The sequence below is a fragment of the Lissotriton vulgaris genome, chromosome 11 (assembly GCF_964263255.1).
Source record: "Lissotriton vulgaris chromosome 11, aLisVul1.2, whole genome shotgun sequence".
In the NCBI taxonomy this organism is placed as follows: domain Eukaryota; kingdom Metazoa; phylum Chordata; class Amphibia; order Caudata; family Salamandridae; genus Lissotriton; species Lissotriton vulgaris.
In genome coordinates, this window is record NC_141699.1 from 120879363 (window position 1) to 120903989 (window position 24627).

At 42.4% G+C, this 24627-nt stretch overlaps 12 non-coding genes across 12 annotated transcripts; all 12 read right to left on the minus strand.

Annotated features, from left to right (window-relative positions):
• Positions 1–667: 667 nt before the first annotated feature.
• On the minus strand, positions 668–800 carry LOC147679295 (U4 spliceosomal RNA). The gene has a single exon (XR_015301886.1). It is a non-coding gene; the product is annotated as a U4 spliceosomal RNA (small nuclear RNA).
• Positions 801–2731: 1931 nt separating this feature from the next.
• LOC147679296 (U4 spliceosomal RNA) lies at positions 2732–2871 on the minus strand. Its single transcript, XR_015301768.1, has one exon. It is a non-coding gene; the product is annotated as a U4 spliceosomal RNA (small nuclear RNA).
• A 1929-nt stretch (positions 2872–4800) lies between these two features.
• Positions 4801–4940, minus strand: LOC147679297 (U4 spliceosomal RNA). The gene has a single exon (XR_015301824.1). It is a non-coding gene; the product is annotated as a U4 spliceosomal RNA (small nuclear RNA).
• Positions 4941–6869: 1929 nt separating this feature from the next.
• On the minus strand, positions 6870–7009 carry LOC147679298 (U4 spliceosomal RNA). Its single transcript, XR_015301779.1, has one exon. It is a non-coding gene; the product is annotated as a U4 spliceosomal RNA (small nuclear RNA).
• A 1930-nt stretch (positions 7010–8939) lies between these two features.
• Positions 8940–9079, minus strand: LOC147679299 (U4 spliceosomal RNA). The gene has a single exon (XR_015301798.1). It is a non-coding gene; the product is annotated as a U4 spliceosomal RNA (small nuclear RNA).
• A 1931-nt stretch (positions 9080–11010) lies between these two features.
• Positions 11011–11150, minus strand: LOC147679300 (U4 spliceosomal RNA). Its single transcript, XR_015301769.1, has one exon. It is a non-coding gene; the product is annotated as a U4 spliceosomal RNA (small nuclear RNA).
• A 1929-nt stretch (positions 11151–13079) lies between these two features.
• On the minus strand, positions 13080–13219 carry LOC147679301 (U4 spliceosomal RNA). The gene has a single exon (XR_015301780.1). It is a non-coding gene; the product is annotated as a U4 spliceosomal RNA (small nuclear RNA).
• A 1930-nt stretch (positions 13220–15149) lies between these two features.
• LOC147679302 (U4 spliceosomal RNA) lies at positions 15150–15289 on the minus strand. Its single transcript, XR_015301624.1, has one exon. It is a non-coding gene; the product is annotated as a U4 spliceosomal RNA (small nuclear RNA).
• A 1929-nt stretch (positions 15290–17218) lies between these two features.
• On the minus strand, positions 17219–17358 carry LOC147679303 (U4 spliceosomal RNA). The gene has a single exon (XR_015301706.1). It is a non-coding gene; the product is annotated as a U4 spliceosomal RNA (small nuclear RNA).
• Positions 17359–19287: 1929 nt separating this feature from the next.
• On the minus strand, positions 19288–19427 carry LOC147679304 (U4 spliceosomal RNA). Its single transcript, XR_015301751.1, has one exon. It is a non-coding gene; the product is annotated as a U4 spliceosomal RNA (small nuclear RNA).
• Positions 19428–21357: 1930 nt separating this feature from the next.
• LOC147679305 (U4 spliceosomal RNA) lies at positions 21358–21497 on the minus strand. The gene has a single exon (XR_015301632.1). It is a non-coding gene; the product is annotated as a U4 spliceosomal RNA (small nuclear RNA).
• A 1929-nt stretch (positions 21498–23426) lies between these two features.
• On the minus strand, positions 23427–23566 carry LOC147679306 (U4 spliceosomal RNA). Its single transcript, XR_015301781.1, has one exon. It is a non-coding gene; the product is annotated as a U4 spliceosomal RNA (small nuclear RNA).
• Between the last annotated feature and the right edge of the window lie 1061 nt (positions 23567–24627).

The following is a 24627-nucleotide window of genomic DNA, read 5'->3' on the forward strand; positions in this document are numbered from 1 at the left end:
TTATTCATGTTTGAAATATAAAATACCGCAATAATCGGGGTTCAGTGGGTCCCGCAGGTCTGTGGGCGCCAGTGCCACTGCACCTGCTGCAACAATGGAAGCTACGCCCCTGTCATACAGCTGGGTAACATCAATTACTCAGTGACAAAAAGAGCATTAAAAATACACTTTACATAATGTTAAATGACAAAAACAACAGCTTTGTCAGTTCTTGTTCTGTTTCAAGCACTCCATACAATCTGTATGAACCCTCTCCGCATTTTCCTACTGATAACAAACGCCTTTGCTCCCAGAAATAAACTTTCTAGGTGGTTTGTGTACATTTGAATGGGAGATGAGACCTCGAAAGAGCCCAGCTCTGCAACGGACTGCGAGTCAACTCAGAGAGCGGAAACAAAGCCCGTACTCTGGCCATCAACTACCCGAGCGAATCCGGGGATCGAAGGTGAGAACAAAGAGGAAGAAATACAAGAATTATGAAAACTGATCACGGAGAAAAAATCCCTAAGTTACTGCCGTATTTAAAAAGCTGAGAAAACAAAAAGAACGTAAAGAGTAAACTGAAGCCAAATAAAGTCACAGTTTTCTCCTTGTCACAGATAACAATTAAGCAAGTAAATCGCATTGAAAAATAGACTATCTTATTATTTTATTACATATTCTCCAGTCTCCGAAGAGACTGTCAAAAATTGTCATTTCAACTATATTTCAAGTCTCCATGATGGGGTATTGGGTAAAGTTTTCAATAAGCGCGCCTCAGTTAAACCTCATTGGCTACGATACTGCCACTGCGCAAAGCTAACCAAGTATAGTGTGAATTTCATGCCCACTCGCCCTAGTACCTCATGTTACAAAGAACATGAACCCTTTTCAAAAGATTTTATCTGTTTATGCATAACCAAACCTCCACTGCTTCTGACAGGCAATGTAAGACATATGTTGGCGTTGTTTTACTAATTTCCATCAGCTCTCTGCCCCAAACTGTCGCTAGCCACACGCAGAGAATTCTGGGAAATTGTATGCTAAATAGCTCTTCAGGTAAGCAGCACCCTCCCTAGTTATGGATTTGATGCTCAGACAGATATCCCTTCACACAAAGATGAGATCTAGGCTGCTAGCCATGGGTTGTGAAAAATATAAGAAGCACAAATTCATAATAGCATCCTCATAGGGCCCACTGTCTTCAAATGTATACTAGAGGAGGAACAGCAATAATTTAAAGGAAAATAAATCATAGCTACATTTTTCCATTTTCTATACTGCAAGTCTGCCATTTCATTGCACTACATAGTTGCATTTGCTGCATTTCATTTTTAGCTTTAGGGGGTACAATATACTGGTTCCCTGGTTTTCAAAACATTCTAGGGGAAGATTCACAAGGATCTGACGCATCTGCATAGATGCATACTTTTCCTTGCGTCAGTGCTGAATGTCCTTGTGCCACTATGGATGTGCTGTATTTACAATACAGTGCTCCATGGTGCAAGGATTAACAGATGCATCAAAAATTCTGACACATGTGTTGGCACAAAAGTGACGCATTGCTGAAGTTGATCATGAAAGTGAAGCAAAAAGCCATGAGTCATTCCAAACGCTTGGTCTGTGCAGGCGTAGGGATTTTGCCGCAGTGAAGGCGTAAAGTGACGCAGTGAAATCTTGTAGATTTCAGTGCGTGAGTTCTACAAGGCTTTTTTTCGTGGAAACGCCCACCCTGCATACATTATGTCTGACGCAGGTATAATGTGATGCAGGGCTTTATAATGTGACGCATCTCCCTAGATGCGTCACATTGTAAAAGGGCCGCAACATTTACGCCGCAGCTGCGCCACAATACAGATTTTTATATGTGCCCTGTAAATGGTTGTGTGTACGTTGTGTGTCTCTGTCGGCATGCAGCATACAAATTTTCCCGGATCATGTAGCCCAGTTGGGCAGATGCAGCCACGCAAGAGCTCTTTGCGTGACCTCATTGTCACCGATTCAAATCAGGGAGGATCCACGCAGCCTTTCATGGCTCTCAGGTGAAAAAATGGGCCCTAGGGCAAGGAAGGAAATAGGACCCCTTATTCATGTTTGAAATATAAAATACCGCAATAATCGGGGTTCAGTGGGTCCCACAGGTCTGTGGGCGCCAGTGCCACTGCACCTGCTGCAACAATGGAAGCTACGCCCCTGTCATACAGCTGGGTAACATCAATTACTCAGTGACACAAAGAGCATTAAAAAATACACTTTACATAATGTTAAATGACAAAAACAACAGCTTTGTCAGTTCTTGTTCTGTTTCAAGCACTCCATACAATCTGTATGAACCCTCTCCGCATTTTCCTACTGATAACAAACGCCTTTGCTCCCAGAAATAAACTTTCTAGGTGGTTTGTGTACATTTGAATGGGAGATGAGACCTCGAAAGAGCCCAGCCCTGCAACGGACTGCGAGTCAACTCAGAGAGCGGAAACAAAGCCCGTACTCTGGCCATCAACTACCCGAGCGAATCCGGGGATCGAAGGTGAGAACAAAGAGGAAGAAATACAAGAATTATGAAAACTGATCAAGGAGAAAAAATCCATAAGTTACTGCCGTATTTAAAAAGCCGAGAAAACAAAAAGAACGTAAAGAGTAAACTGAAGCCAAATAAAGTCACAGTTTTCTCCTTGTCACAGATAACAATTATGCAAGTAAATCACATTGAAAAATAAACTATCTTATTTTTTTATTACATATTCTCCAGTCTCCGAAGAGACTGTCAAAAATTGTCATTTCAACTATATTTCAAGTCTCCATGACGGGGTATTGGGTAAAGTTTTCAATAAGCAATAATCGCGCCTCGGTTAAACCTCATTGGCTACGATACTGCGACTGCGCAAAGCTAACCAATTATAGTGTGAATTTCATGCCCACTCGCCCTAGTACCTCATGTTACAAAGAACATGAACCCTTTTCAAAAGATTTTATCTATTTATGCATAACTACACCTCCACTGCTTCTGACAGGCAATGTAAGACATATGTTGGCGTTGTTTTACTAATTTCCATCAGCTCTCTGCCCCAAACCGTCGCTAGCCACACGCAGAGAATTCTGGGAAATTGTATGCTAAATAGCTCTTCAGGTAAGCAGCACCCTCCCTAGGTATGGATTTGATGCTCAGACAGATATCCCTTCACACAAAGATGAGATCTAGGCTGCTAGCCATGGGTTGTGGAAAATATAAGAAGCACAAATTCATAATAGCATCCTCATAGGGCCCACTGTCTTCAAATGTATACTAGAGGAGGAACAGCAATAATTTAAAGGAAAATAAATCATAGCTACATTTTTCCATTTTCCATACTGCAAGTCTGCCATTTCATTGCACTACATAGTTGCATTTGCTGCATTTCATTTTTAGCTTTAGGGGGTACAATATACTGGTTTCCTGGTTTTCAAAACATTCTAGGGGAAGATTCACAAGGATCTGACGCATCTGCATAGATGCATATTTTTCCTTGCGTCAGTGCTGAATGTCCTTGTGCCACTATGGATGTGCTGTATTTACAATACAGTGCTCAATGGTGCAAGGATTAACAGATGCATCAGAAATTCTGACACATGTGTTGGCACAAAAGTGACGCATTGCTGAAGTTGATCATGAAAGTGAAGCAAAAAGCCATGAGTCATTCTAAACGCTTGGTCTGTGCAGGCGTAGGAATTTTGCCGCAGTGAAGGCGTAAAGTGACGCAGTGAAATCTTGTAGATTTCAGTGCGTTAGTTCTACAAGGCTTTTTTCGTGGAAACGCCCACCCTGCATACATTAAGCCTGACGCAGGTATAATGTGATGCAGGGCTTTATAATGTGACGCATCTCCCTAGATGCGTCACATTGTAAAAGGGCCGCAACATTTAAGCCGCAGCTGCGCCACAATACAGATTTTTATATGTGCCCTGTAAATGGCTGTGTGTACGTTGTGTGTCTCCGTCGGCATGCAGCATACAAATTTTCCCGGATCATGTAGCCCAGTTCGGCTGATGCAGCCACGCAAGAGCTCTTTGCGTGACCTCATTGTCACCGATTCAAATCAGGGAGGATCCACGCAGCCTTTCATGGCTCTCAGGTGAAAAAATGGGCCCTAGGGCAAGGAAGGAAATAGGACCCCTTATTCATGTTTGAAATATAAAATACCGCAATAATCGGGGTTCAGTGGGTCCCGCAGGTCTGTGGGCGCCAGTGCCACTGCACCTGCTGCAACAATGGAAGCTACGCCCCTGTCATACAGCTGGGTAACATCAATTACTCAGTGACAAAAAGAGCATTAAAAATACACTTTACATAATGTTAAATGACAAAAACAACAGCTTTGTCAGTTCTTGTTCTGTTTCAAGCACTCCATACAATCTGTATGAACCCGCTACGCATTTTACTACTGATAACAAACGCCTTTGCTCCCAGAAATAAACTTTCTAGGTGGTTTGTGTACATTTGAATGGGAGATGAGACCTCGAAAGAGCCCAGCTCTGCAACGGACTGCGAGTCAACTCAGAGAGCGGAAACAAAGCCCGTACTCTGGCCATCAACTACCCGAGCGAATCCGGGGATCGAAGGTGAGAACAAAGAGAAAGAAATACAAGAATTATGAAAACTGATCAAGGAGAAAAAATCCATAAGTTACTGCCGTATTTAAAAAGCCGAGAAAACAAAAAGAACGTAAAGAGTAAACTGAAGCCAAATAAAGTCACAGTTTTCTCCTTGTCACAGATAACAATTAAGCAAGTAAATCGCATTGAAAAATAAACTATCTTATTTTTTTATTACATATTCTCCAGTCTCCGAAGAGACTGTCAAAAATTGTCATTTCAACTATATTTCAAGTCTCCATGACGGGGTATTGGGTAAAGTTTTCAATATGCAATAATCGCGCCGCGGTTAAACCTCATTGGCTACGATACTGCCACTGCGCAAAGCTAACCAAATATAGTGTGAATTTCATGCCCACTCGCCCTAATACCTCATGTTACAAAGAACATGAACCCTTTTCAAAAGATTTTATCTATTTATGCATAACTACACCTCCACTGCTTCTGACAGGCAATGTAAGACATATGTTGGCGTTGTATTACTAACTTCCATCAGCTCTCTGCCCCAAACCGTCGCTAGCCACACGCAGAGAATTCTGGGAAATTGTATGCTAAATAGCTCTTCAGGTAAGCAGCACCCTCCCTAGGTATGGATTTGATGCTCAGACAGATATCCCTTCACACAAAGATGAGATCTAGGCTGCTAGCCATGGGTTGTGGAAAATATAAGAAGCACAAATTCATAATAGCATCCTCATAGGGCCCACTGTCTTCAAATGTTTACTAGAGGAGGAACAGCAATAATTTAAAGGAAAATAAATCATAGCTACATTTTTCCATTTTCCATACTGCAAGTCTGCCATTTCATTGCACTACATAGTTGCATTTGCTGCATTTCATTTTTAGCTTTAGGGGGTACAATATACTGGTTTCCTGGTTTTCAAAACATTCTAGGGGAAGATTCACAAGGATCTGACGCATCTGCATAGATGCATATTTTTCCTTGCGTCAGTGCTGAATGTCCTTGTGCCACTATGGATGTGCTGTATTTACAATACAGTGCTCCATGGTGCAAGGATTAACAGATGCATCAGAAATTCTGACACATGTGTTGCCACAAAAGTGACGCATTGCTGAAGTTGATCATGAAAGTGAAGCAAAAAGCCATGAGTCATTCCAAACGCTTGGTCTGTGCAGGCGTAGGGATTTTGCCGCAGTGAAGGCGTAAAGGGACGCAGTGAAATCTTGTAGATTTCAGTGCGTGAGTTCTACAAGGCTTTTTTCGTGGAAACGCCCACCCTGCATACATTATGCCTGACGCAGGTATAATGTGATGCAGGGCTTTATAATGTGACGCATCTCCCTAGATGCGTCACATTGTAAAAGGGCCGCAACATTTACGCCGCAGCTGCGCCACAATACAGATTTTTATATGTGCCCTGTAAATGGCTGTGTGTACGTAGTGTGTCTCCGTCGGCATGCAGCATACAAATTTTCCCGGATCATGTAGCCCAGTTGGGCTGATGCAGCCACGCAAGAGCTCTTTGCGTGACCTCATTGTCACCGATTCAAATCAGGAAGGATCCACGCAGCCTTTCATGGCTCTCAGGTGAAAAAATGGGCCCTAGGGCAAGGAAGGAAATAGGACCCCTTATTCATGTTTGAAATATAAAATACCGCAATAATCGGGGTTCAGTGGGTCCCGCAGGTCTGTGGGCGCCAGTGCCACTGCACCTGCTGCAACAATGGAAGCTACGCCCCTGTCATACAGCTGGGTAACATCAATTACTCAGTGACAAAAAGAGCATTAAAAATACACTTTACATAATGTTAAATGACAAAAACAACAGCTTTGTCAGTTCTTGTTATGTTTCAAGCACTCCATACAATCTGTATGAACCCTCTCCGCATTTTCCTACTGATAACAAACGCCTTTGCTCCCAGAAATAAACTTTCTAGGTGGTTTGTGTACATTTGAATGGGAGATGAGACCTCGAAAGAGCCCAGCCCTGCAACAGACTGCGAGTCAACTCAGAGAGCGGAAACAAAGCCCGTACTCTGGCCATCAACTACCCGAGCGAATCCGGGGATCGAACGTGAGAACAAAGAGGAAGAAATACAAGAATTATGAAAACTGATCAAGGAGAAAAAATCCATAAGTTACTGCCGTATTTAAAAAGCCGAGAAAACAAAAAGAACGTAAAGAGTAAACTGAAGCCAAATAAAGTCACAGTTTTCTCCTTGTCACAGATAACAATTATGCAAGTAAATCGCATTGAAAAATAAACTATCTTATTTTTTTATTACATATTCTCCAGTCTCCGAAGACACTGCCAAAAATTGTCATTTCAACTATATTTCAAGTCTTCATGACGGGGTATTGGGTAAAGTTTTCAATAAGCAATAATCGCGCCTCGGTTAAACCTCATTGGCTACGATACTGCCACTGCGCAAAGCTAACCAATTATAGTGTGAATTTCATGCCCACTCGCCCTAGTACCTCATGTTACAAAGAACATGAACCCTTTTCAAAAGATTTTATCTGTTTATGCATAACTACACCTCCACTGCTTCTGACAGGCAATGTAAGACATATGTTGGCGTTGTTTTACTAATTTCCATCAGCTCTCTGCCCCAAATCGTCGCTAGCCACACGCAGAGAATTCTGGGAAATTGTATGCTAAATAGCTCTTCAGGTGAGCAGCACCCTCCCTAGTTATGGATTTGATGCTCAGACAGATATCCCTTCACACAAAGATGAGATCTAGGCTGCTAGCCATGGGTTGTGGAAAATATAAGAAGCACAAATTCATAATAGCATCCTAATAGGGCCCACTGTCTTCAAATGTTTACTAGAGAAGGAACAGCAATAATTTAAAGGAAAATAAATCATAGCTACATTTTTCCATTTTCCATACTGCAAGTCTGCCATTTCATTGCACTACATAGTTGCATTTGCTGCATTTCATTTTTAGCTTTAGGGGGTACATTATACTGGTTTCCTGGTTTTCAAAACATTCTAGGGGAAGATTCACAAGGATCTGACGCATCTGCATAGATGCATACTTTTCCATGCGTCAGTGCTGAATGTCCTTGTGCCACTATGGATGTGCTGTATTTACAATACAGTGCTCCATGGTGCAAGGATTAAAAGATGCATCAAAAATTCTGACACATGTGTTGGCACAAAAGTGACGCATTGCTGAAGTTGATCATGAAAGTGAAGCAAAAAGCCATGAGTCATTCCAAACGCTTGGTCTGTGCAGGCGTAGGGATTTTGCCGCAGTGAAGGCATAAAGTGACGCAGTGAAATCTTGTAGATTTCAGTGCGTGAGTTCTACAAGGCTTTTTTTCGTGGAAACGCCCACCCTGCATACATTATGCCTGACGCAGGTATAATGTGATGCAGGGCTTTATAATGTGACGCATCTCCCTAGATGCGTCACATTGTAAAAGGGCCGCAACATTTACGCCGCAACTGCGCCACAATACAGATTTTTATATGTGCCCTGTAAATGGCTGTGTGTACGTTGTGTGTCTCCGTCGGCATGCAGCATACAAATTTTCCCGGATCATGTAGCCCAGTTGGGCTGATGCAGCCACGCAAGAGCTCTTTGCGTGACCTCATTGTCAACGATTCAAATCAGGGAGGATCCACGCAGCCTTTCATGGCTCTCAGGTGAAAAAATGGGCCCTAGGGCAAGGAAGGAAATAGGACCCCTTATTCATGTTTGAAATATAAAATACCGCAATAATCGGGGTTCAGTGGGTCCCGCAGGTCTGTGGGCGCCAGTGCCACTGCACCTGCTGCAACAATGGAAGCTACGCCCCTGTCATACAGCTGGGTAACATCAATTACTCAGTGACAAAAAGAGCATTAAAAATACACTTTACATAATGTTAAATGACAAAAACAACAGCTTTGTCAGTTCTTGTTCTGTTTCAAGCACTCCATACAATCTGTATGAACCCTCTCCGCATTTTCCTACTGATAACAAACGCCTTTGCTCCCAGAAATAAACTTTCTAGGTGGTTTGTGTACATTTGAATGGGAGATGAGACCTCGAAAGAGCCCAGCTCTGCAACGGACTGCGAGTCAACTCAGAGAGCGGAAACAAAGCCCGTACTCTGGCCATCAACTACCCGAGCGAATCCGGGGATCGAAGGTGAGAACAAAGAGGAAGAAATACAAGAATTATGAAAACTGATCACGGAGAAAAAATCCCTAAGTTACTGCCGTATTTAAAAAGCTGAGAAAACAAAAAGAACGTAAAGAGTAAACTGAAGCCAAATAAAGTCACAGTTTTCTCCTTGTCACAGATAACAATTAAGCAAGTAAATCGCATTGAAAAATAAACTATCTTATTATTTTATTACATATTCTCCAGTCTCCGAAGAGACTGTCAAAAATTGTCATTTCAACTATATTTCAAGTCTCCATGATGGGGTATTGGGTAAAGTTTTCAATAAGCAATAATCGCGCCTCAGTTAAACCTCATTGGCTACGATACTGCCACTGCGCAAAGCTAACCAAGTATAGTGTGAATTTCATGCCCACTCGCCCTAGTACCTCATGTTACAAAGAACATGAACCCTTTTCAAAAGATTTTATCTGTTTATGCATAACCAAACCTCCACTGCTTCTGACAGGCAATGTAAGACATATGTTGGCGTTGTTTTACTAATTTCCATCAGCTCTCTGCCCCAAACTGTCGCTAGCCACACGCAGAGAATTCTGGGAAATTGTATGCTAAATAGCTCTTCAGGTAAGCAGCACCCTCCCTAGTTATGGATTTGATGCTCAGACAGATATCCCTTCACACAAAGATGAGATCTAGGCTGCTAGCCATGGGTTGTGAAAAATATAAGAAGCACAAATTCATAATAGCATCCTCATAGGGCCCACTGTCTTCAAATGTATACTAGAGGAGGAACAGCAATAATTTAAAGGAAAATAAATCATAGCTACATTTTTCCATTTTCTATACTGCAAGTCTGCCATTTCATTGCACTACATAGTTGCATTTGCTGCATTTCATTTTTAGCTTTAGGGGGTACAATATACTGGTTCCCTGGTTTTCAAAACATTCTAGGGGAAGATTCACAAGGATCTGACGCATCTGCATAGATGCATACTTTTCCTTGCGTCAGTGCTGAATGTCCTTGTGCCACTATGGATGTGCTGTATTTACAATACAGTGCTCCATGGTGCAAGGATTAACAGATGCATCAAAAATTCTGACACATGTGTTGGCACAAAAGTGACGCATTGCTGAAGTTGATCATGAAAGTGAAGCAAAAAGCCATGAGTCATTCCAAACGCTTGGTCTGTGCAGGCGTAGGGATTTTGCCGCAGTGAAGGCGTAAAGTGACGCAGTGAAATCTTGTAGATTTCAGTGCGTGAGTTCTACAAGGCTTTTTTTCGTGGAAACGCCCACCCTGCATACATTATGTCTGACGCAGGTATAATGTGATGCAGGGCTTTATAATGTGACGCATCTCCCTAGATGCGTCACATTGTAAAAGGGCCGCAACATTTACGCCGCAGCTGCGCCACAATACAGATTTTTATATGTGCCCTGTAAATGGTTGTGTGTACGTTGTGTGTCTCTGTCGGCATGCAGCATACAAATTTTCCCGGATCATGTAGCCCAGTTGGGCAGATGCAGCCACGCAAGAGCTCTTTGCGTGACCTCATTGTCACCGATTCAAATCAGGGAGGATCCACGCAGCCTTTCATGGCTCTCAGGTGAAAAAATGGGCCCTAGGGCAAGGAAGGAAATAGGACCCCTTATTCATGTTTGAAATATAAAATACCGCAATAATCGGGGTTCAGTGGGTCCCACAGGTCTGTGGGCGCCAGTGCCACTGCACCTGCTGCAACAATGGAAGCTACGCCCCTGTCATACAGCTGGGTAACATCAATTACTCAGTGACACAAAGAGCATTAAAAAATACACTTTACATAATGTTAAATGACAAAAACAACAGCTTTGTCAGTTCTTGTTCTGTTTCAAGCACTCCATACAATCTGTATGAACCCTCTCCGCATTTTCCTACTGATAACAAACGCCTTTGCTCCCAGAAATAAACTTTCTAGGTGGTTTGTGTACATTTGAATGGGAGATGAGACCTCGAAAGAGCCCAGCCCTGCAACGGACTGCGAGTCAACTCAGAGAGCGGAAACAAAGCCCGTACTCTGGCCATCAACTACCCGAGCGAATCCGGGGATCGAAGGTGAGAACAAAGAGGAAGAAATACAAGAATTATGAAAACTGATCAAGGAGAAAAAATCCATAAGTTACTGCCGTATTTAAAAAGCCGAGAAAACAAAAAGAACGTAAAGAGTAAACTGAAGCCAAATAAAGTCACAGTTTTCTCCTTGTCACAGATAACAATTATGCAAGTAAATCACATTGAAAAATAAACTATCTTATTTTTTTATTACATATTCTCCAGTCTCCGAAGAGACTGTCAAAAATTGTCATTTCAACTATATTTCAAGTCTCCATGACGGGGTATTGGGTAAAGTTTTCAATAAGCAATAATCGCGCCTCGGTTAAACCTCATTGGCTACGATACTGCGACTGCGCAAAGCTAACCAATTATAGTGTGAATTTCATGCCCACTCGCCCTAGTACCTCATGTTACAAAGAACATGAACCCTTTTCAAAAGATTTTATCTATTTATGCATAACTACACCTCCACTGCTTCTGACAGGCAATGTAAGACATATGTTGGCGTTGTTTTACTAATTTCCATCAGCTCTCTGCCCCAAACCGTCGCTAGCCACACGCAGAGAATTCTGGGAAATTGTATGCTAAATAGCTCTTCAGGTAAGCAGCACCCTCCCTAGGTATGGATTTGATGCTCAGACAGATATCCCTTCACACAAAGATGAGATCTAGGCTGCTAGCCATGGGTTGTGGAAAATATAAGAAGCACAAATTCATAATAGCATCCTCATAGGGCCCACTGTCTTCAAATGTATACTAGAGGAGGAACAGCAATAATTTAAAGGAAAATAAATCATAGCTACATTTTTCCATTTTCCATACTGCAAGTCTGCCATTTCATTGCACTACATAGTTGCATTTGCTGCATTTCATTTTTAGCTTTAGGGGGTACAATATACTGGTTTCCTGGTTTTCAAAACATTCTAGGGGAAGATTCACAAGGATCTGACGCATCTGCATAGATGCATATTTTTCCTTGCGTCAGTGCTGAATGTCCTTGTGCCACTATGGATGTGCTGTATTTACAATACAGTGCTCCATGGTGCAAGGATTAACAGACGCATCAGAAATTCTGACACATGTGTTGGCACAAAAGTGACGCATTGCTGAAGTTGATCATGAAAGTGAAGCAAAAAGCCATGAGTCATTCCAAACGCTTGGTCTGTGCAGGCGTAGGGATTTTGCCGCAGTGAAGGCGTAAAGGGACGCAGTGAAATCTTGTAGATTTCAGTGCGTGAGTTCTACAAGGCTTTTTTCGTGGAAACGCCCACCCTGCATACATTATGCCTGACGCAGGTATAATGTGATGCAGGGCTTTATAATGTGACGCATCTCCCTAGATGCGTCACATTGTAAAAGGGCCGCAACATTTACGCCGCAGCTGCGCCACAATACAGATTTTTATATGTGCCCTGTAAATGGCTGTGTGTACGTAGTGTGTCTCCGTCGGCATGCAGCATACAAATTTTCCCGGATCATGTAGCCCAGTTGGGCTGATGCAGCCACGCAAGAGCTCTTTGCGTGACCTCATTGTCACCGATTCAAATCAGGAAGGATCCACGCAGCCTTTCATGGCTCTCAGGTGAAAAAATGGGCCCTAGGGCAAGGAAGGAAATAGGACCCCTTATTCATGTTTGAAATATAAAATACCGCAATAATCGGGGTTCAGTGGGTCCCGCAGGTCTGTGGGCGCCAGTGCCACTGCACCTGCTGCAACAATGGAAGCTACGCCCCTGTCATACAGCTGGGTAACATCAATTACTCAGTGACAAAAAGAGCATTAAAAATACACTTTACATAATGTTAAATGACAAAAACAACAGCTTTGTCAGTTCTTGTTATGTTTCAAGCACTCCATACAATCTGTATGAACCCTCTCCGCATTTTCCTACTGATAACAAACGCCTTTGCTCCCAGAAATAAACTTTCTAGGTGGTTTGTGTACATTTGAATGGGAGATGAGACCTCGAAAGAGCCCAGCCCTGCAACGGACTGCGAGTCAACTCAGAGAGCGGAAACAAAGCCCGTACTCTGGCCATCAACTACCCGAGCGAATCCGGGGATCGAACGTGAGAACAAAGAGGAAGAAATACAAGAATTATGAAAACTGATCAAGGAGAAAAAATCCATAAGTTACTGCCGTATTTAAAAAGCCGAGAAAACAAAAAGAACGTAAAGAGTAAACTGAAGCCAAATAAAGTCACAGTTTTCTCCTTGTCACAGATAACAATTATGCAAGTAAATCGCATTGAAAAATAAACTATCTTATTTTTTTATTACATATTCTCCAGTCTCCGAAGACACTGCCAAAAATTGTCATTTCAACTATATTTCAAGTCTTCATGACGGGGTATTGGGTAAAGTTTTCAATAAGCAATAATCGCGCCTCGGTTAAACCTCATTGGCTACGATACTGCCACTGCGCAAAGCTAACCAATTATAGTGTGAATTTCATGCCCACTCGCCCTAGTACCTCATGTTACAAAGAACATGAACCCTTTTCAAAAGATTTTATCTGTTTATGCATAACTACACCTCCACTGCTTCTGACAGGCAATGTAAGACATATGTTGGCGTTGTTTTACTAATTTCCATCAGCTCTCTGCCCCAAATCGTCGCTAGCCACACGCAGAGAATTCTGGGAAATTGTATGCTAAATAGCTCTTCAGGTGAGCAGCACCCTCCCTAGTTATGGATTTGATGCTCAGACAGATATCCCTTCACACAAAGATGAGATCTAGGCTGCTAGCCATGGGTTGTGGAAAATATAAGAAGCACAAATTCATAATAGCATCCTAATAGGGCCCACTGTCTTCAAATGTTTACTAGAGAAGGAACAGCAATAATTTAAAGGAAAATAAATCATAGCTACATTTTTCCATTTTCCATACTGCAAGTCTGCCATTTCATTGCACTACATAGTTGCATTTGCTGCATTTCATTTTTAGCTTTAGGGGGTACATTATACTGGTTTCCTGGTTTTCAAAACATTCTAGGGGAAGATTCACAAGGATCTGACGCATCTGCATAGATGCATACTTTTCCATGCGTCAGTGCTGAATGTCCTTGTGCCACTATGGATGTGCTGTATTTACAATACAGTGCTCCATGGTGCAAGGATTAAAAGATGCATCAAAAATTCTGACACATGTGTTGGCACAAAAGTGACGCATTGCTGAAGTTGATCATGAAAGTGAAGCAAAAAGCCATGAGTCATTCCAAACGCTTGGTCTGTGCAGGCGTAGGGATTTTGCCGCAGTGAAGGCATAAAGTGACGCAGTGAAATCTTGTAGATTTCAGTGCGTGAGTTCTACAAGGCTTTTTTTCGTGGAAACGCCCACCCTGCATACATTATGCCTGACGCAGGTATAATGTGATGCAGGGCTTTATAATGTGACGCATCTCCCTAGATGCGTCACATTGTAAAAGGGCCGCAACATTTACGCCGCAACTGCGCCACAATACAGATTTTTATATGTGCCCTGTAAATGGCTGTGTGTACGTTGTGTGTCTCCGTCGGCATGCAGCATACAAATTTTCCCGGATCATGTAGCCCAGTTGGGCTGATGCAGCCACGCAAGAGCTCTTTGCGTGACCTCATTGTCAACGATTCAAATCAGGGAGGATCCACGCAGCCTTTCATGGCTCTCAGGTGAAAAAATGGGCCCTAGGGCAAGGAAGGAAATAGGACCCCTTATTCATGTTTGAAATATAAAATACCGCAATAATCGGGGTTCAGTGGGTCCCGCAGGTCTGTGGGCGCCAGTGCCACTGCACCTGCTGCAACAATGGAAGCTACGCCCCTGTCATACAGCTGGATAACATCAATTACTCAGTGACACAAAGAGCATTAAAAATACACTTTACATAATGTTAAATGACAAAAACAACAGCTTTGTCAGTTCTTGTTCTGTTTCAAGCACTCCATACAATCTGTATGAACCCTCTCCGCATTTTCCTACTGATAACAAACGCCTTTTCTCCCAGAAATAAACTTTCTAGGTGGTTTGTGTACATTTGAATGGGAGATGAGACCTCGAAAGAGCCCAGCTCTGCAACGGACTGCGAGTCAACTCAGAGAGCGGAAACAAAGCCCGTACTCTGGCCATCAACTACCCGAGCGAATCCGGGGATCGAAGGTGAGAACAAAGAGGAAGAAATACAAGAACTATGAAAACTGATCAAGGAGAAAAAATTCCTAAGTTACTTCTGTATTTAAAAAGCTAAGAAAACAAAAAGAACGTAAAGAGTAAACTGAAGCCAAATAAAGTCACAGTTTTCTCCTTGTCACAGATAACAATTATGCAAGTAAATCGCATTGAAAAATAAACTATCCTATTTTTTTATTACATATTCTCCAGTCTCCTAAGAGACTGTCAAAAATTGTCATTTCAACTATATTTCAAGTCTCCATGACGGGGTATTGGGTAAAGTTTTCAATAAGCAATAATCGCGCCTCGGTTAAACCTCATTGGCTACGATACTGCCACTGCGCAAAGCTAATCAAGTATAGTGTGAATTTCATGCCCACTCGCCCTAGTACCTCATGTTACAAAGAACATGAACCCTTTTCAAAAGATTTTATCTGTTTATGCATAACTACACCTCCACTGCTTTTGACAGGCAATGTAAGACATATGTTGGCGTTGTTTTACTGATTTCCATCAGCTCTTTGCCCCAAACCGTCGCTAGCCACACGCAGAGATTTCTGGGAAATTGTATGCTAAATAGGTCTTCAGGTAAGCAGCACCCTCCCTAGGTATGGATTTGATGCTCAGACAGATATCCCTTCACACAAAGATGAGATCTAGGCTGCTAGCCATGGGTTGTGGAAAATATAAGAAGCACAAATTCATAATAGCATCCTCATAGGGCCCACTGTCTTCAAATGTTTACTAGAGGAGGAACAGCAATAATTTAAAGGAAAATAAATCATAGCTACATTTTTCCATTTTCCATACTGCAAGTCTGCCATTTCATTGCACTACATAGTTGCATTTGCTGCATTTCATTTTTAGCTTTAGGGGGTACAATATACTGGTTTTCTGGTTTTCAAAACATTCTAAGGGAAGATTCACAAGGATCTGACGCATCTGCATAGATGCATATTTTTCCTTGCGTCAGTGCTGAATGTCCTTGTGCCACTATGGATGTGCTGTATTTACAATACAGTGCTCCATGGTGCAAGGATTAACAGATGCATCAGAAATTCTGACACATGTGTTGGCACAAAAGTGACGCATTGCTGAAGTTGATCATGAAAGTGAAGCAAAAAGCCATGAGTCATTCCAAACGCTTGGTCTGTGCAGGCGTAGGGATTTTGCCGCAGTGAAGGCGTAAAGTGACGCAGTGAAATCTTGTAGATTTCAGTGCGTGAGTTCTACAAGGCTTTTTTCGTGGAAACGCCCACCCTGCATACATTATGCCTGACGCAGGTATAATGTGATGCAGGGCTTTATAATGTGACGCATCTCCCTAGATGCGTCACATTGTAAAAGGGCCGCAACATTTACGCCGCAGCTGCGCCACAATACAGATTTTTATATGTGCCCTGTAAATGGCTGTGTGTACGTTGTGTGTCTCCGTCCGCATGCAGCATACAAATTTTCCCGGATCATGTAGCCCAGGTGGGCTGATGCAGCCACGCAAGAGCTCTTTGCGTGACCTCATTGTCACCGATTCAAATCAGGGAGGATCCACGCAGCCTTTCATGGCTCTCAGGTGAAAAAATGGGCCCTAGGGCAAGGAAGGAAATAGGACCCCTTATTCATGTTTGAAATATAAAATACCGCAATAATCGGGGTTCAGTGGGTCCCGCAGGTCTGTGGGCGCCAGTGCCACTGCACCTGCTGCAACAATGGAAGCTACGCCCCTGTCATACAGCTGGATAACATCAATTACTCAGTGACACAAAGAGCATTAAAAATACCGTTTACATAATGTTAAATGACAAAAACAACAGCTTTGTCAGTTCTTGTTCTGTTTCAAGCACTCCATACAATCTGTATGAACCCTCTCCGCATTTTCCTACTGATAACAAACGCCTTTTCTCCCAGAAATAAACTTTCTAGGTGGTTTGTGTACATTTGAATGGGAGATGAGACCTCGAAAGAGCCCAGCTCTGCAACGGACTGCGAGTCAACTCAGAGAGCGGAAACAAAGCCCGTACTCTGGCCATCAACTACCCGAGCGAATCCGGGGATCGAAGGTGAGAACAAAGAGGAAGAAATACAAGAACTATGAAAACTGATCAAGGAGAAAAAATTCCTAAGTTACTTCTGTATTTAAAAAGCTAAGAAAACAAAAAGAACGTAAAGAGTAAACTGAAGCCAAATAAAGTCACAGTTTTCTCCTTGTCACAGATAACAATTATGCAAGTAAATCGCATTGAAAAATAAACTATCCTATTTTTTTATTACATATTCTCCAGTCTCCTAAGAGACTGTCAAAAATTGTCATTTCAACTATATTTCAAGTCTCCATGACGGGGTATTGGGTAAAGTTTTCAATAAGCAATAATCGCGCCTCGGTTAAACCTCATTGGCTACAATACTGCCACTGCGCAAAGCTAATCAAGTATAGTGTGAATTTCATGCCCACTCGCCCTAGTACCTCATGTTACAAAGAACATGAACCCTTTTCAAAAGATTTTATCTGTTTATGCATAACTACACCTCCACTGCTTTTGACAGGCAATGTAAGACATATGTTGGCGTTGTTTTACTGATTTCCATCAGCTCTTTGCCCCAAACCGTCGCTAGCCACACGCAGAGATTTCTGGGAAATTGTATGCTAAATAGGTCTTCAGGTAAGCAGCACCCTCCCTAGGTATGGATTTGATGCTCAGACAGATATCCCTTCACACAAAGATGAGATCTAGGCTGCTAGCCATGGGTTGTGGAAAATATAAGAAGCACAAATTCATAATAGCATCCTCATAGGGCCCACTGTCTTCAAATGTTTACTAGAGGAGGAACAGCAATAATTTAAAGGAAAATAAATCATAGCTACATTTTTCCATTTTCCATACTGCAAGTCTGCCATTTCATTGCACTACATAGTTGCATTTGCTGCATTTCATTTTTAGCTTTAGGGGGTACAATATACTGGTTTTCTGGTTTTCAAAACATTCTAAGGGAAGATTCACAAGGATCTGACGCATCTGCATAGATGCATATTTTTCCTTGCGTCAGTGCTGAATGTCCTTGTGCCACTATGGATGTGCTGTATTTACAATACAGTGCTCCATGGTGCAAGGATTAACAGATGCATCAGAAATTCTGACACATGTGTTGGCACAAAAGTGACGCATTGCTGAAGTTGATCATGAAAGTGAAGCAAAAAGCCATGAGTCATTCCAAACGCTTGGTCTGTGCAGGCGTAGGGATTTTGCCGCAGTGAAGGCGTAAAGTGACGCAGTGAAATCTTGTAGATTTCAGTGCGTGAGTTCTACAAGGCTTTTTTCGTGGAAACGCCCACCCTGCATACATTATGCCTGATGCAGGTATAATGTGATGCAGGGCTTTATAATGTGACGCATCTCCCTAGATGCGTCACATTGTAAAAGGGCCGCAACATTTACGCCGCAGCTGCGCCACAATACAGATTTTTATATGTGCCCTGTAAATGGCTGTGTGTACGTTGTGTGTCTCCGTCCGCATGCAGCATACAAATTTTCCCGGATCATGTAGCCCAGGTGGGCTGATGCAGCCACGCAAGAGCTCTTTGCGTGACCTCATTGTCACCGATTCAAATCAGGGAGGATCCACGCAGCCTTTCATGGCTCTCAGGTGAAAAAATGGGCCCTAGGGCAAGGAAGGAAATAGGACCCCTTATTCATGTTTGAAATATAAAATACCGCAATAATCGGGGTTCAGTGGGTCCCGCAGGTCTGTGGGCGCCAGTGCCACTGCACCTGCTGCAACAATGGAAGCTACGCCCCTGTCATACAGCTGGGTAACATCAATTACTCAGTGACAAAAAGAGCATTAAAAATACACTTTACATAATGTTAAATGACAAAAACAACAGCTTTGTCAGTTCTTGTTCTGTTTCAAGCACTCCATACAATCTGTATGAACCCTCTCCGCATTTTCCTACTGATAACAAACGCCTTTGCTCCCAGAAATAAACTTTCTAGGTGGTTTGTGTACATTTGAATGGGAGATGAGACCTCGAAAGAGCCCAGCTCTGCAACGGACTGCGAGTCAACTCAGAGAGCGGAAACAAAGCCCGTACTCTGGCCATCAACTACCCGAGCGAATCCGGGGATCGAAGGTGAGAACAAAGAGTAAGAAATACAAGAATTATGAAAACTGATCACGGAGAAAAAATCCCTAAGTTACTGCCGTATTTAAAAAGCTGAGAAAACAAAAAGAACGTAAAGAGTAAACTGAAGCCAAATAAAGTCACAGTTTTCTCCTTGTCACAGATAACAATTATGCAAGTAAATCACATTGAAAAATAAACTATCTTATTATTTTATTACATATTCTCCAGTCTCCGAAGAGACTGTCAAAAATTGTCATTTCAACTATATTTCAAGTCTCCATGATGGGGTATTGGGTAAAGTTTTCAATAAGCAATAATCGCGCCTCGGTTAAACCTCATTGGCTACGATACTGCCACTGCGCAAAGCTAACCAAGTATAGTGTGAATTTCATGCCCACTCGCCCTAGTACCTCATGTTACAAAGAACATGAACCCTTTTCAAAAGATTTTATCTGTTTATGCATAACTACACCTCCACTGCTTCTGACAGGCAATGTAAGACATATGTTGGCGTTGTTTTACTAATTTCCATCAGCTCTCTGCCCCAAACTGTCGCTAGCCACACGCAGAGAATTCTGGGAAATTGTATGCTAAATAGCTCTTCAGGTAAGCAGCACCCTCCCTAGTTATGGATTTGATGCTCAGACAGATATCCCTTCACACAAAGATGAGATCTAGGCTGCTAGCCATGGGTTGTGGAAAATATAAGAAGCACAAATTCATAATAGCATCCTCATAGGGCCCACTGTCTTCAAATGTTTACTAGAGGAGGAACAGCAATAATTTAAAGGAAAATAAATCATAGCTACATTTTTCCATTTTCTATACTGCAAGTCTGCCATTTCATTGCACTACATAGTTGCATTTGCTGCATTTCATTTTTTGCTTTAGGGGGTACAATATACTGGTTTCCTGGTTTTCAAAACATTCTAGGGGAAGATTCACAAGGATCTGACCCATCTGCATAGATGCATACTTTTCCTTGCGTCAGTGCTGAATGTCCTTGTGCCACTATGGATGTGCTGTATTTACAATACAGTGCTCCATGGTGCAAGGATTAACAGATGCATCAAAAATTCTGACACATGTGTTGGCACAAAAGTGACGCATTGCTGAAGTTGATCATGAAAGTGAAGCAAAAAGCCATGAGTCATTCCAAACGCTTGGTCTGTGCAGGCGTAGGGATTTTGCCGCAGTGAAGGCGTAAAGTGACGCAGTGAAATCTTGTAGATTTCAGTGCGTGAGTTCTACAAGGCTTTTTTTCGTGGAAACGCCCACCCTGCATACATTATGCCTGACGCAGGTATAATGTGATGCAGGGCTTTATAATGTGACGCATCTCCCTAGATGCGTCACATTGTAAAAGGGCCGCAACATTTACACCGCAGCTGCGCCACAATACAGATTTTTATATGTGCCCTGTAAATGGCTGTGTGTATGTTGTGTGTCTCCGTCGGCATGCAGCATACAAATTTTCCCGGATCATGTAGCCCAGTTGGGCAGATGCAGCCACGCAAGAGCTCTTTGCGTGACCTCATTGTCACCGATTCAAATCAGGGAGGATCCACGCAGCCTTTCATGGCTCTCAGGTGAAAAAATGGGCCCTAGGGCAAGGAAGGAAATAGGACCCCTTATTCATGTTTGAAATATAAAATACCGCAATAATCGGGGTTCAGTGGGTCCCACAGGTCTGTGGGCACCAGTGCCACTGCACCTGCTGCAACAATGGAAGCTACGCAACTGTCATACAGCTGGGTAACATCAATTACTCAGTGACACAAAGAGCATTAAAAATACACTTTACATAATGTTAAATGACAAAAACAACAGCTTTGTCAGTTCTTGTTCTGTTTCAAGCACTCCATACAATCTGTATGAACCCTCTCCGCATTTTCCTACTGATAACAAACGCCTTTGCTCCCAGAAATAAACTTTCTAGGTGGTTTGTGTACATTTGAATGGGAGATGAGACCTCGAAAGAGCCCAGCTCTGCAACGGACTGTGAGTCAACTCAGAGAGCGGAAACAAAGCCCGTACTCTGGCCATCAACTACCCGAGCGAATCCGGGGATCGAAGGTGAGAACAAAGAGGAAGAAATACAAGAATTATGAAAACTGATCAAGGAGAAAAAATCCCTAAGTTACTGCCGTATTTAAAAAGCTGAGAAAACAAAAAGAACGTAAAGAGTAAACTGAAGCCAAATAAAGTCACAGTTTTCTCCTTGTCACAGATAACAATTATGCAAGTAAATCGCATTGAAAAATAAACTATCTTATTTTTTTATTACATATTCTCCAGTCTCCGAAGAGACTGCCAAAAATTGTCATTTCAACTATATTTCAAGTCTTCATGACGGGGTATTGGGTAAAGTTTTCAATAAGCAATAATCGCGCCTCGGTTAAACCTCATTGGCTACGATACTGCCACTGCGCAAAGCTAACCAATTATAGTGTGAATTTCATGCCCACTCGCCCTAGTACCTCATGTTACAAAGAACATGAACCCTTTTCAAAAGATTTTATCTGTTTATGCATAACTACACCTCCACTGCTTCTGACAGGCAATGTAAGACATATGTTGGCGTTGTTTTACTAATTTCCATCAGCTCTCTGCCCCAAATCGTCGCTAGCCACACGCAGAGAATTCTGGGAAATTGTATGCTAAATAGCTCTTCAGGTGAGCAGCACCCTCCCTAGTTATGGATTTGATGCTCAGACAGATATCCCTTCACACAAAGATGAGATCTAGGCTGCTAGCCATGGGTTGTGGAAAATATAAGAAGCACAAATTCATAATAGCATCCTCATAGGGCCCACTGTCTTCAAATGTTTACTAGAGGAGGAACAGCAATAATTTAAAGGAAAATAAATCATAGCTACATTTTTCCATTTTCCATACTGCAAGTCTGCCATTTCATTGCACTACATAGTTGCATTTGCTGCATTTCATTTTTAGCTTTAGGGGGTACAATATACTGGTTTCCTGGTTTTCAAAACATTCTAGGGGAAGATTCACAAGGATCTGACGCATCTGCATAGATGCATATTTTTCCTTGCGTCAGTGCTGAATGTCCTTGTGCCACTATGGATGTGCTGTATTTACAATACAGTGCTCCATGGTGCAAGGATTAACAGATGCATCAGAAATTCTGACACATGTGTTGGCACAAAAGTGACGCATTGCTGAAGTTGATCATGAAAGTGAAGCAAAAAGCCATGAGTCATTCCAAACGCTTGGTCTGTGCAGGCGTAGGGATTTTGCCGCAGTGAAGGCGTAAAGTGACGCAGTGAAATCTTGTAGATTTCAGTGCGTGAGTTCTACAAGGCTTTTTTCGTGGAAACGCCCACCCTGCATACATTATGCCTGACGCAGGTATAATGTGATGCAGGGCTTTATAATGTGACGCATCTCCCTAGATGCGTCACATTGTAAAAGGGCCGCAACATTTACGCCGCAGCTGCGCCACAATACAGATTTTTATATGTGCCCTGTAAATGGCTGTGTGTACGTAGTGTGTCTCCGTCGGCATGCAGCATACAAATTTTCCCGGATCATGTAGCCCAGTTGGGCTGATGCAGCCACGCAAGAGCTCTTTGCGTGACCTCATTGTCACCGATTCAAATCAGGAAGGATCCACGCAGCCTTTCATGGCTCTCAGGTGAAAAAATGGGCCCTAGGGCAAGGAAGGAAATAGGACCCCTTATTCATGTTTGAAATATAAAATACCGCAATAATCGGGGTTCAGTGGGTCCCGCAGGTCTGTGGGCGCCAGTGCCACTGCACCTGCTGCAACAATGGAAGCTACGCCCCTGTCATACAGCTGGGTAACATCAATTACTCAGTGACAAAAAGAGCATTAAAAATACACTTTACATAATGTTAAATGACAAAAACAACAGCTTTGTCAGTTCTTGTTCTGTTTCAAGCACTCCATACAATCTGTATGAACCCTCTCCGCGTTTTCCTACTGATAACAAACGCCTTTGCTCCCAGAAATAAACTTTCTAGGTGGTTTGTGTACATTTGAATGGGAGATGAGACCTCGAAAGAGCCCAGCCCTGCAACGGACTGCGAGTCAACTCAGAGAGCGGAAACAAAGCCCGTACTCTGGCCATCAACTACCCGAGCGAATCCGGGGATCGAACGTGAGAACAAAGAGGAAGAAATACAAGAATTATGAAAACTGATCAAGGAGAAAAAATCCATAAGTTACTGCCGTATTTAAAAAGCCGAGAAAACAAAAAGAACGTAAAGAGTAAACTGAAGCCAAATAAAGTCACAGTTTTCTCCTTGTCACAGATAACAATTATGCAAGTAAATCGCATTGAAAAATAAACTATCTTATTTTTTTATTACATATTCTCCAGTCTCCGAAGACACTGCCAAAAATTGTCATTTCAACTATATTTCAAGTCTTCATGACGGGGTATTGGGTAAAGTTTTCAATAAGCAATAATCGCGCCTCGGTTAAACCTCATTGGCTACGATACTGCCACTGCGCAAAGCTAACCAATTATAGTGTGAATTTCATGCCCACTCGCCCTAGTACCTCATGTTACAAAGAACATGAACCCTTTTCAAAAGATTTTATCTGTTTATGCATAACTACACCTCCACTGCTTCTGACAGGCAATGTAAGACATATGTTGGCGTTGTTTTACTAATTTCCATCAGCTCTCTGCCCCAAATCGTCGCTAGCCACACGCAGAGAATTCTGGGAAATTGTATGCTAAATAGCTCTTCAGGTGAGCAGCACCCTCCCTAGTTATGGATTTGATGCTCAGACAGATATCCCTTCACACAAAGATGAGATCTAGGCTGCTAGCCATGGGTTGTGGAAAATATAAGAAGCACAAATTCATAATAGCATCCTAATAGGGCCCACTGTCTTCAAATGTTTACTAGAGAAGGAACAGCAATAATTTAAAGGAAAATAAATCATAGCTACATTTTTCCATTTTCCATACTGCAAGTCTGCCATTTCATTGCACTACATAGTTGCATTTGCTGCATTTCATTTTTAGCTTTAGGGGGTACATTATACTGGTTTCCTGATTTTCAAAACATTCTAGGGGAAGATCCACAAGGATCTGACGCATCTGCATAGATGCATACTTTTCCATGCGTCAGTGCTGAATGTCCTTGTGCCACTATGGATGTGCTGTATTTACAATACAGTGCTCCATGGTGCAAGGATTAAAAGATGCATCAAAAATTCTGACACATGTGTTGGCACAAAAGTGACGCATTGCTGAAGTTGATCATGAAAGTGAAGCAAAAAGCCATGAGTCATTCCAAACGCTTGGTCTGTGCAGGCGTAGGGATTTTGCCGCAGTGAAGGCATAAAGTGACGCAGTGAAATCTTGTAGATTTCAGTGCGTGAGTTCTACAAGGCTTTTTTTCGTGGAAACGCCCACCCTGCATACATTATGCCTGACGCAGGTATAATGTGATGCAGGGCTTTATAATGTGACGCATCTCCCTAGATGCGTCACATTGTAAAAGGGCCGCAACATTTACGCCGCAACTGCGCCACAATACAGATTTTTATATGTGCCCTGTAAATGG